Below are 11,855 nucleotides of genomic sequence, written 5' to 3' on the forward strand. Positions count from 1 at the left end.
TCAACACTGAACATTGTTACAGAGACCCTTCAAATAATGTTTATAAAAGGCGGAAAAATTCAAAGTTCATCGCAGCCGGATTGAATGGAACAAAGATTAATATCTTCTCACCGTCTCTCAACACCCACGAGACATAGGTTTTCTTATTTGGTTCCTTTGATTTTTCTTGTTCCTGATTGAAAAATATTCCAAACCTCGGATCAACCCTCCCACTTGCGTCATGTCCCCAGTCTCGGTTAAAAGCAACACATAACGACACAAACACTCTGAAACAAACAACGCAGTCACACTTTCCTTCAGTGAGATTAATGTCGAGCTGCTTTCCAGATTGAATGTCACCGTGAACAAATTTGTATCAAAGAAGTTGCCTTTGGCGTCTCAGCACTGAATTTCTGGACAAGGAGGAACAGCCATTCCCAACTCACATCCTTCACAACGGCTGTTTTCTCCTGTGACTGAAATTCATCATGTAATTTGAATTCCAAGTTCAAGTTCACAAAACAGAGATATAAATGATTGATAAGGAAACTTCTAAAGCATATCACAAATGTGACATAAGGCTCTGCTGGGAGTTGAACCCAGGCTCTTCTGTTTACTGGACAGGTGCTTTTACCAACTAAGCTACAGAGCCAAATCACAAATGCTTGTGTAGTTGAAATCAGAGGAGGATCTGTTTATTCTCATCACACGTCTCCACTGGTCACAACATATTTTAACTTTTCCTACTTACTGATACAGTCATATACTCTATTTTTCCCAAAACTGAGAATGGAGGTGGAGGGGCGACATGATAGAGGTTGACAAAGTTATGAGTGGCAGAGACAGAGTGGATAGTCAGAAGCTTTTTCACAGGGTGGCAGAGTCAGTTACGAGGGGACATAGGTTTAAGGCAAGAGGGGCAAAGTTTAGAGGGGATGTGCGAGGCAAGTTCTTTACACAGAGGGTGGTGAGTGCCTGGAACTTGCTGCCGGGGAAGGTGGTGGAAGCAGGGAAGATAGCGACGTTTAAGAGGCATCTTGACAAATACATGAATAGGATGGGAAGAGAGGGATACGGTCCCCTGAAGTGCAGAAGGTTTTAGTTTAGACAGGCATCAAGATCGGCGCGGGCTTGGAGGGCCGAATGGCCTGTTCCTGTGCTGTACTGTTGTTTGTTCTTTGTACATAGATAACACGTTTATAGATGTGGTCACCCCACAGCTTAAGAGTATGCAGGGAGAGAGGGAATGGGTGACCACCAGGCAGTCAAAAAGAATCAGGCAGGTAGTGCAGGACACCCCGAGTGCGTCTCACTCTCCAGCAGGTATTCAGTTCTGAATACAGAGGACAATGATGCTTCACCTGGGTAGTGCAGCCGGAGCCAAGTCCATGACACCATGGGTGACTCAGCAGCAAAGGGGAGTACAGGGAAGACTGGAAAAGCCATAGTGATAGGTGATTCAATCGTCAAGGGAACAATCAGGTGTTTCTATGGCCACAGACGTGAATCCAGGAATGGAGTGTTGGCTCCCTGGTGCCAGGGTCAAGGATGTCATTGAGCAGTTGCAGAGCACCCTGAAGCGGAAGGGTGAACAGCCAGCAGTGGTAGTCCACATCAGAACCAACAACATAGGTAGATATAAGGATGTTGTGCTGCAGTCAGAACATAGGGAGTGAGGGAAGAAATTAGCAAGCAGGACATCAAAAGTAATAATCTCCGGATTACTCCCAGTGCCACGTGCAAGTGAGTACAGGAATAGATGGATAAGACAGATGAATGTACAGGAATAGATGGATAAGACAGATGAACGTGTGGCTGGAAAGATGGTGCAGGAGGGAGGACTTTAGATTTTTGGGACAGGTTGGATGGGTTGCACCTGAACCGAGCCAGGACGGAGTTCCTTGCAGGATGTTTTGCTAGTGCTGTTGGGGAGGGTTTAAACTAGTTTGGCAGGGAGATGGGGACTGGAAGGTAGAGTCAGATCAGAAATGAAAATGGAAGGCAGAAAATTAATGGAGTCTGGAAGAGAGAGGAAACACTGATTAGAAAATTCAAAACAAAAAATGTTGGCAGTGCTCAAGGATATCTAAATCAATGCAAGGAGTATAGCAAATGAAGCAGATGAGCTCAGGGCACAGTTAGACACATGGCAGTATGATATCATAGCTATTACACAAACATGGCTAAAGGAGGGACAGGCATGGCAGCTCAATCTTCCTGGTTACAGGATTTTCAGACGTGAGAGGGAAGGGGATAAAAAAGGAGGGGGAGTGGCAATTTTGGTCAAAGAAACTATTGCAGCTGTGAGGAGGGATGATATGTTGTAAGGTTTATCAAATGAGACCGTATAGATTGAGCTGAGGAACAAAAAAGAGGCAATCACACTGCTGGGAGTGTACTATAGACCCCTAAACAGTCAGAGGGAGATGGAAGAGCAGATATGTAGGCAAATATCTGAGAAGTGCAAGAACAATAGGGCAGTAACATTGGGGGATTTGTACCACCCAAACATTAACTGGGATACTTTTTGTGTAGAGGGAATTGAGGGAGCAGAATTCTTGAGGTGCATTCAGGAGTACTTTTTTAGCCAATATGTAGCAAGTCCAACAAGAGAGGGTGAAGTTTTAGACTTAGTTTTAGGAAATGAAGAGGGGCAGGTGGAAGGAGCGGCAGTGGGACAGCAATTTGGTGGTAGTGATCATAATTCAGTCAGTTTTAATATAATTATGGAAAGGACAAGGACAGAACAGGAGTTCGAGTTCTCAATTGGGGTAAGACCAACTTTACTAAGGTGAAGATTGATTTACCGAAAGTGGACTGAAAACAGGTAGTTGAAGGTAAATCAGTGTCAGAGCAGTGGGAAGAATTCAAAGGGGAGATTCCAGGGGTTCAGAGTCAACATGTTCCCACAAAGAAAAAGGGTGGGAAGGCCAAATCTAGAGCCCCATGGATGTCAAGGAGTTTACGGGTATAATAAGGCAGTAAAGGAAAGTTTATGCCCAACACAGAGAACTGAATACTACAGAAAGCCGAGAGGAGTATAGAATGTGGAGGGGGGAAATAAACATTGAAATTAGGAAAGTTAAGCGAGAGCATAAAAGAATATTGGCAATCAAAATTATGGTGAACCCAAAGATGTTTTATCAATACATTGAGAGTAAAATGATAAATAAGGAAAGAGTAGGGCACAGAAAAGACCAAAAAGGTAACCTATGTGTAGAGCAGAAGATGCTGGCATTGTTCTGAATAAATACTTTGCATCTGTCTTCACAAAAGAGGGGGAAGATGCATATATTGTAGATAAGGAAGAGGGGTGTGAAGTATGGATGTGATCCATACAGAGGGAGAGAGGACACATTAATGGGATTAGTGTATATGAAAGTTGATAAATCACCAGCGCCGGATGGAATGCACCTCAGGCTGTTAAAAAGAAGCAAGAGAGGAAATAGCAGAAGAGCTGATCATCATTTTCCAGACCTCACTGGATACAGGTGTGGTGATGGAGGATTGGAGGACTGCTAACGTTGTACCTTTGTTTAAAAAGGGAGTGAGGGAGACCAAATAATTACAGGCCAGTCAGTCTAACATCAGTAGTGGGCAAATTATTGGAATCTATTCTGAGAGACAGGATAAAATGTTACTTCGAAAGGCACAGATTAATCAAGGATAGTCAGCATGGATTTGTTAAGGGAAGATCTTGTCTAACCAACTTGATCGAAATTTTGAAGAATTAAGAAGGAAGATAGATGAGGGTAGTGCAGTTGATGTAGTCTTCACGGATGTAAATGTAGGGGGTATGAGTTTGCAGATGGCACAAAGATTGGCTGTGTGGTAAATAGCAAGGAGGATAGCTGCAGACTGCAGGAAGATCTTCATGGTCTGGTCAGATGGACAGAAAAATGGCAAATGGAATTCAATTCAGAAGTGTGAGTTGATGCACTTGGGGAGGTTAAATAAGGCAAAGGAATACACAATTAATTGGAGAAGACTGAGAGGTGTAGAGGAAGTGAGGGACCTTGGAGTAAATGTCCACAGATCCCTGAAGGTAGCAGGACAGGTCGTTAAGGTGGTAAGAAGGCACATGGAATCCTTTCCTTTATTAGCCGAGGTACAGATTTAAGAGCAGGGAGGTTATGCTGGAACTGTATAAATCATTAGTCAGTCCACAACGAATACTGTATGCAGTTCTGATCACCTTATTACAGAAAGGATGTAATTGCACTAGAGAGGGTGCAGAGGAGATTCACGAGGATGTTGCCGGGATTGGAAAAATGCAGCTATGAGGAAAGACTGGATAGGCTGGGGCTGTTCTCCTTGGCACAGAGAAGGCTGAGGGGAAATCTCATTGAAACATACAAAATTTTGAGGTGCCTGGATAGAGTTGTAGTGAAGGGCCTATTTACCTTAGCAGAGAGGTCAGTGACTGGGGGAAACAGATTTAAAGTGATCTACACTAATGGAATTGATTCTGTATCTTTCCATTTCACAGTGTGGGTGAGTTCTGAACTGGTATCTAATTTGTGTCTCAGGTTACAATATCTTTCAGCACCTTAGAAACTTTCTCTGTAATGAATGTTGAACTTGTATGTAACTTGTATCTCAGGGTACACTATGGGGATGTTTAAACATCCTTTATCATGAATGGATGTGAGCTTTGAGTATGGTATTTAATTTAAATCTCAGGGTACAGCATTACGTTAGATTCTGTGCCATTCAATCAATACTGTGTGCCAATTCTATCTGATATTTAATTGATAGCTAAGTCTGCATTATATTTAGATTGACACATTGTATTTCAATATGTTAATGTGTGTGACTTTGACCTGGGATTGAGGTATCTGACTGTCAATGGGACTGAATTGGGGTGAAATGGAAACAACTTATTTCTCTCCTGCTTTGTTTGATTGTTGGATTGAAAATGTGTTTCTGGAACTCTGGATCAATGTGGGCCTGACTACTTCTGCAGTCTGAGACCAGGGAACTGATGAACTGTCTATCCCTCTGTACTCTGAGTGATAATGTACCTACTGTGTGTGAGAGGAGCTGGCTGCACTGTTCCTTGTGCCTCGAGTGCAGCAACCATCACATTCATCACGATACCTTCAAGTATTTGCCTGTATGAAGAAAAAATATGTCTTAACTCAAGAACAGGGGAGGTGCAAAATATCAAAGAGGTGAATTTAATTTCGCAATTAATAATCATTAAAAACACCCACAAATGAAAACCAGTGTCAGTATCTGTCTCCACTGAAGTACTGAAGCTCCCAGCTCCTGCATCACAAGTATTCTGGGCAGATCCATCGAGACAAAACACTGCACTGGGATCATCCCAACTGCTCGATGCTCTACACATATTTCCAGCCACCCTGCTTCATATGCACAAATAAAGAAAAATAAAGCCCCATATGTATATCCCTCAATTCCTTTCTTCCCATACAGTTGTTCCACCTCCCCTTAAATGCATCAATATTATCGCCTCGACCTCTCCCTGTGGTTGCAAATTCCAGATTCTAACCACTCACTACATAAATACCTTTTTCATGAATTCCTCATTGGTTTTATGAATGTCGATTTTATATTTTTGGCTCTTGTTTCAGACAACACCACAAGAGGAAACATATCTGCATGTATTCTATAGAAGCCCTTCACTATTTCCTCACTTTTTTCATTTGTTCATGTGATGTCGGCATCACTGGCTATGCCAGCATTTATTGCCCATTCCAAATTGCCCTTGACAAAATGGTGGTGAGCTGCCTTCTTGAGCTGCTGCAGTCCTTGAGATGTAGGAATTCCAACGGTGCTGTTTGGAAGGGAGTTCCAGGATTTTGACCCAGCGACAGTGCAGGAATGGTGATATAGTTCCAAGTCAGGATGGTGTGTGGCTTGGAGGGGAACTTGCAGGTGGTAGTGTTCCCATGTATCTGCTGCCCTTGTCCTTGTTGGTGGTAGAGGTTCCAGGTTTGGAAGGTACTGTCGAAGAAGCCTTGGTGTGTTGCTGCAGTGCATCTTTTAGCTGGTACGCACTGCTGCCACTGTGCATCAGTGGTGAATGGAGTGAATATTGAAGGTGGTGGATGTGGGCAATCAAACAGGCTACTTGAGTGTTGTTGGAGCTGCACTCATCCAGGCAAGTGGGCAGTATTCCATCACACTCCTGACTTGTGCCTTGTGAATGGTGGACGGATGTGGGGAAACAGGAGGTCAGTTACTCGCCGCAGAATTCCTAGCCTCTGACTTTGCTCTTGCAGTCACAGCACTTATATGGCTGGTCCAGTTCAGTTTCTGGTCAATGGTAACCAATGGTCAATGTTAATGGTGGGGGATTCAGTGATGGTAATGCCATTGAACATCAAGGGGAGATGATTAGATTCTCTCTTGTTTGAGATGGTCATTGCCTGTCACTTATCTGATGCCAATGTTACTTGCCACTTATCAACCCAAGCCTGGATGTTGTGCAGGTCTTGCTGCATCTGGACATGGGCTGCTTCAGTATCTGAGGAGTCATGAATGGTGCTGAACATTGGGCAATCATCAGAAAACATCCACACTTCTGGCCTTGTGATGGAGGGAAGGTTGTTGATGAAGCTGCTGAAGATGGTTGGGCCTAGAACACGAGCCTAAGGAATTCCAGCTGTAATGGCCGGAGACTGAGATGATTGACCTGAACAACCACAGCCATCTTCCTTAGTGCTAGGTATGACTGCAAACAGCAGAGCATTTTGCCCCGATTTCTATTTACATTGGTTTTGCTAGGGCTGCCTTGTTGCCATACATGTCAAAGGCTGCCTTGATGTCAAGGGCAGTCACTCCCACCTCACAATGCAATGTTTCTTTAACTCTAAAATAAAAGCAAAAGTCTGTGGATGCTGGAAATATGAAATAAACAAAAATGCTGGAAATACTCAGCAGTTCAGGCAGCATTTGTGGAGGGAGAAACACAATTGGGCGGCACAGTGGCGCAGTGGTTAGCACCGCAGCCTCACAGCTCCAGGGACCCGGGTTCAATTCTGGGTACTGCCTGTGTGGAGTTTGCAAGTTCTCCCTGTGTCTGCGTGGGTTTTCTCCGGGTGCTCCGGTTTCCTCCCACAAGCCAAAAGACTTGCAGGTTGATAGGTAAATTGGCCATTATAAATTGTCACTAGTATAGGTAGGAGGTAGGGAAATATAGGGACAGGTGGGGATGTGGTAGGAATATGGGATTCGTGTAGGATTAGTATAAATGGGTGGTTGATGGTCGGCACAGACTCGGTGGGCCGAAGGGCCTGTTTCAGTGCTGAATCTCTAATCTAATCTAATCTAATTAACATTTCAGGTCTGTGTCTTTTCATTTTACAATATGCTTTATGTCCTGGTAGATAACAGTGCATTCAGTCTGCAGTAATGGAATTAATACTGTATCCTCCAGTCTGACCACTTGTGAGATTTGTGGAGTGGTGTGTAACATGTAGCTCAGTCTGCAGTCTGGTTACATTATTGAGATTAATTCTGTACTTTACAATCGGGTACTGTTTGTTCGATCTGACATTGAATTTGTAGTTCAGGCTGCTGTCTGGTTACATTATTGAGATTAATTCTGTACTTTACAATCAGGTACTGTTTGTCTGTTCTATCTGACATTGAATTTGTAGTTAAGGCTGCTCTCTTGTGAGAGTGACACAGTGCCTTGCAATCTGATAGTGGGTGTGATTTTGGACTGGGATTGATGTATCTACCTGTCAGTGGGACGGATTTGGGGTGAAATGGAAACAACTTCAGTCTGTCATGCTCTGTGTGACTGTTGGATTGACTGTTAGTCTCTGGAACTTGGGATCAGTGCCAGTCTGACTAGTACTGCTGGCAGTGATTGTGGAACTGATGTCTCTTTTCTCTCTGAATGATACTGTCCTTACTGTGTGTGAAAAGCCGGCTGCACTTCCCCTTGTGCTGAGGCATCATTCTATTTATTCTGCTTCCTTCAAGTATTTGCCTGTAGAAAGAAAAAGTATTTATTATAATTCAGGAAGAGGTGTGGTGGAAGTTACAAGAGAGACCAAAACAATCTTTGAATGAATAATCATTGTGAACAATCACAAAGGAAACCCAGCAATACAAACAGAGTCAGTGTCTGATTCCACTGCAGTCCTGCAGCCCCCAGCTACTGCATACCAGGGGCTTTGGCCGTTTTACAACAATTAAATGACATCCAGAAACAATCCACTGGGCCATGAATGGGACTGACCGACGGAACAGGGACTTTTACACAGGTCAGATTTCCAGTTCCCGCTCCCATGGTCTAACCGTTCAAGCGAAACCAAACAGCGCTGTTTAAAATGTGTCCTTCACACTTCTCACCTGGTGCCTATTATCGATTCTCTTTGTGTAACTCCCCACATCCTGACTGTCCGCTTTTGTTTCCACACTTCACTGTCCAATAACAATAAACTGTGGGAACAGGCTGGATCGCTCTCTTTGAGCTGGCACGGGCATGTTCGGCCGAATGGCCTCATTCTGCGCCGGAAATGTTTTATGTTTCTGTTTGCTGAATTGTTGCCTGAATCTGCGCCTGCGCTCCCCTCCCCCAACACTGCCTGTGAGCGGAAGAAGATGGTTTGAAACAGTCGCGAATGGAGAGATCCCCGTTCCCGGGGGAAGGAAGCAAACAGCAGCCTCCTTCCAGCAGCACATCGCTTTGGGAGCGTGTCCGCAGATAGACTCAGAGATCAGCATCGAGTCCGGGGCAAGTTCAGGGGCAGACGGGGGCTGTTTGTAAGAGGCGGAATGGAGAATCAACTGGTCCCGGAACATGGGGTGAGTGGGGGAAGGGAGAGGCCATTCTCAGGCTGTGTGTCGACGGGGAAAGGAGACAGAATGGGAAGAACCTGTTACTGCAGTGCAGTCAAACAATGATAATATTTGTATGACTGGGCTTCCTTTGTGGGGGCTCATTATTATTCGAGAGATTAAATTCATTAAAATCCTGTATCTTCTATCTCACCTGTATTTTAGTTATAAACATACTTTTGTTCAAACAGACAAATAATTGAATGAACCAGAATAAATGTGATGTTTCCTCCACCCAAGTTACAAGGAAGAGTGTCACCAGCTCCTTCTCACACACAGTCCGTACATTATCATTCACAGAGCGCAGAGACACAGACAGGTCATTAGTTCCACAGTCACAGACAGCAGAAATAGTTCCAGAGACACATTTTCAATCCATCAATCAAACAGAACAGGAGAGACGGACGTTGTTTCCATGTCACCCCAACTCAGTACCACTGACAGGTAGATTCATAAATCCCAGTCCAAATTCTCACCCACTATCACATTATCAGTGTGTCAATCCCACAATGGTGCAACCTCAGCTACAAATTAAATACACATAGAACTGACACATGGTTCCCTTTTCAAAGTTATAGAATTAAGGGCGGTGCAGTGGTTAGCACCGCAGCCTCACAGCTCCAGCGACCCGGGTTCAATTCTGGGTACTGCCGGTGTGGAGTTTGCAAGTTCTCCCTGTGTCTGCGTGGGTTTCCTCCAGGTGCTCCGGTTTCCTCCCACATGACCAAAAGATTTACAGGTTGATAGGTAAATTGGCCATTATAAATTGCCCCTAGTATAGGTAGGTGGTAGGGAAATATAGGGACAGGTGGGGATGTGGCAGGAATATGGATTTAGTGTAGGATTAGTCTAAATGGGTGGTTGATGGTTGGCACAGACTCGGTGGCCGAAGGGCCTGTTTCAGTGCTGTATCTCTAAACTAAACTAATATAATCTGAGATTCAAGTTAAATACCAGCCCAATATTTACACATGTTATCAGTTTATTATCAGTATTAATTCCCATAATGTGTCCAGACATATGCATTAGATCCAAGTGCAAATCTCAAATGCATAATCAGATTGAGAGATTCTGAAATATAGTATAACCTGAGATACAAACTCAGATTCCAGTTTAAAACTCATCCGGATTGTGAAACTAAAAGATACATTATAAATTTGATGAGTTTAGTCTGAGCTATAAATTACATACCAGTCCTGAAACCTCATAGTGTCAGATGGAAGATACTGTACAATTCCAGACTGAGCTCATTTTACACACAAGTCCAAGATTCTCCCTCAGAGTCAGACTGAATGGCATTGATCAAATTGATTAGTACAGCCTGAGTTACATTTGCACATCAATCCTGTATCAGATTGAAAGATACATTATCTTTCGCTATTATGTTCACAGTGACAGATATTTAATACTTGGCAAAACTTCAAACATATTGTCTGCTTAAAACCAACCACATCTGTGGCCTGTTGCTGTGCTGACATTTTATGCAGAATGAATCCAGACTTGCAAACAGTCCCAGGGACGGAAGGTTATATAATGAATCCCCCACTCACACAGAGTACCAGATACTGACAGATAAAGTGATGCTGATACACATGCTCAGTGCCAGATGCTGAAAAGTATAGGTTGATTATTGCACTCACTCACAGTACCTCAGCCCGAGTCATCTAAAGCAACCTAACACACAAATAGTAGCACTGAGAGATTGAGAAAGAGTCCAAAACTCACATAGAGTACCAGGCATTGACAGATACAAACTGAAAACTACACACACATGGATATGGGATTGGCTAACTCACAGAAAACAGAGAGTGGGGATAAATGGAGCATATTCAGATTGGCAAACTGTAACTAATGGAGTGCCACAGGTACAGTGCTGGGGCCTCAACTATTTATGGTCTATATTAATAACTTGCATGAAGGGTCCACGTATATTGTTGCCAAATTTGTAGATGGTACAAAGATTGGTAGGAAAGCAAGTTGTGAGGAGGACACAATGTGTCTGCGAAGAGATATAGATAGGTTAAGTCAGTGGGAAAACATTTGGCAGATGGAGTACAATATGGGGAAATGTGAGATTGTCTACTTTGGCAGGTAGAATAGAAAAACAGAATATTATTTACATAGAGAGAGACTGCAGAATGCTGCTGTACCAAGGAATCTGGGTGTCCAGGTACATGAATTACAAAAATGTTAGCATGAAGGTATAGCAAGTAATTAGGAAGTCAAATGGAATGTTGGCATTTTTAGCAAGGGGAATGGAGTTTAAAAGTAAGGAAGTTTTGCTATAACTTTACAGGGCATTAGTGACATCCCAATTCCATACAGTTTTGGTCTCCTTACATAAGGAGGAATATACTTGCATTGTAATCAGTTCAAAGAAGGTTCACTCGACTGATTGCTGGGATGTTGGATTGTCTTATGAGAAAAAGTTGAGCAGGTTGGGCCTATACTCACTGGAGTTTAGAAGATTGAGTGGTGATCTTATTGAAACCTGTAAGATTCTCAGTGGGCTGGACAGGTAGATGCTGAGAGGATGTTTCTCCTTGTGGGGGATTATAGAATTAGGGGCCAGAGTTTAAGATAAGCAGTCTCTCTTTCAAGAAGGAGATGAGGAGGAATTTCTTCTCTGAGAGGGTTGTTAATCTTTGGAATTCTGCTCTCCAGAGGACTGTGGAGGCTGTGTCATTGAATATATTCAACGCAGCGATAGACAGGTTTTTGATCGACAACAGAGTCAATGGTTATGGGGGCAGGCAGGAAAGAGAAGTTAAGGCCACAATCAGAACAGCCATGATCTTATTGAGTGGCAGAGCAGGCGTGATGGGCCAAATGGTCTACTCCTGTCCTATTTCGTATCTTCTTATGTTCTTACACACACACACACACACACACACACACACACACACACAACCAATGTGTGGCGGATCTAGAATTAATCCCACTTTCATACACAATACCAGTGACTGAAAGGTACAGAATTAATCCCACAGATAGATACAGTACCACCGACAGGTACAGAATGAATCCCATGCTCACCGTCAGCACCCGGGATAGAA

The 11,855-nt window shown here is 43.5% G+C and overlaps 1 non-coding gene across 1 annotated transcript; it reads right to left on the bottom strand.

Moving 5' to 3' along the window:
• Nucleotides 1-557: 557 nt before the first annotated feature.
• Nucleotides 558-631, bottom strand: trnat-agu (transfer RNA threonine (anticodon AGU)). The gene has a single exon. It is a non-coding gene; the product is annotated as a tRNA-Thr (tRNA).
• Between the last annotated feature and the right edge of the window lie 11,224 nt (nt 632-11,855).

Source organism: Heterodontus francisci, unplaced genomic scaffold (genome assembly GCF_036365525.1).
Source record: "Heterodontus francisci isolate sHetFra1 unplaced genomic scaffold, sHetFra1.hap1 HAP1_SCAFFOLD_52, whole genome shotgun sequence".
In the NCBI taxonomy this organism is placed as follows: domain Eukaryota; kingdom Metazoa; phylum Chordata; class Chondrichthyes; order Heterodontiformes; family Heterodontidae; genus Heterodontus; species Heterodontus francisci.